Here is a 1299-nt window from a genome sequence, read left to right on the forward strand (position 1 = left end):
CTAGGGACTAAGCCACTAACAAAGGAGTACACATGGCTCCAGCTGCTTATGAGCAGAGGACAGACTTGTAGGGTATCAATGGGAGGAGAGGTTATTGGTCCTATGAAGGCTCAATATATGCCCCAATGTAGGGGAATAAAGGATGGGGAGGTGGGAGTGGTTGGGTGGAGGAACACTCTCAGAGAAGCAGGCAGAGGAGGGATGGAATAGGGAGTTTCTGGGGGGAGGGAATAAGGTAAGGAGATAACACTTGGAAATGTAAATAAATTTTAAAAACAAAATAACAATAAAAAAAGGAATGGATCAATGTGCACTCATCTACATGGTGATAGCCAATTAAACCAGCACCATTTTTGAAATACTTTCTTGTTTTTAAAATTAGGTATTTTCTTCATTTACATTTCCAATGCTATTCCAAAAGTCCCCCAGACCCTCCCCCCCAACTCCCCTACCCAACAACTCCCACTTCTTGGCCCTGGCGTTCCTTCGTACTGAGGCATATAAGTTTGCAAGACCAATAGGAGTCTCTTTTCAATGATGTCTGACTAGGCCATCTTCTGATACATATGCAGCTAGAGACATGAGCTCTGGCGGGTACTGGTTAGTTCATATTGTTGTTCCACCTATAAGGGTTACAGACCCCTTTAGCTCCTTGGATACATTCTCTAGCTCCTCCATTGGGGGCCCTGTGATCCATCCAATAGCTGACAGTGAGCATCCACTTCTGTGTTTGCTAGGACCTGGCATAACCTCACAAGAGACAGCTATATCAGGGTCCTTTCAGCAAAATCTTGCTAGTGTATGCAATGGTGTCAGAGTTTGGAGACTGATTATGGGATGGATTCCCGGGTATGGCAGTCTATAGATGGTCAATCCTTTTGTCTCAGCTCCAAACTTTGTCTCTGTAACTCCTTCCATGGGTGTATTGTTCCCAATTCTAAGAAGGGGCAAAGTGTCCACACTTTGGTCTTTGTTCTTCTTGAGTTTCATGTGTTTTGCAAATTATATCTTGTATCTTGGGTATTCAAAGTTTCTCGGCTAATATCTACTTATCAGTGAGTACATATCATGTGAGTTCTTTTGTGACTGGTTACCTCACTCAGGATGATGCCCTCCAGGTCCATCCATTTGCCTAGGAATTTCAAAAATTCATTCTTTTTTTTTATTACATCTTTTCCTCAATTACATTTCCAATGCTATCCCAAAAGTCCCCCATACCCTCGCCACTAATTCCCTACCCACCCATTCCCATTTTTTTGTCCCTGCCGTTCCCCTGTACTGGGGCATATAAAGTTTGCA

Source organism: Mus caroli, chromosome 16 (assembly GCF_900094665.2).
Source record: "Mus caroli chromosome 16, CAROLI_EIJ_v1.1, whole genome shotgun sequence".
Classification (NCBI taxonomy): domain Eukaryota; kingdom Metazoa; phylum Chordata; class Mammalia; order Rodentia; family Muridae; genus Mus; species Mus caroli.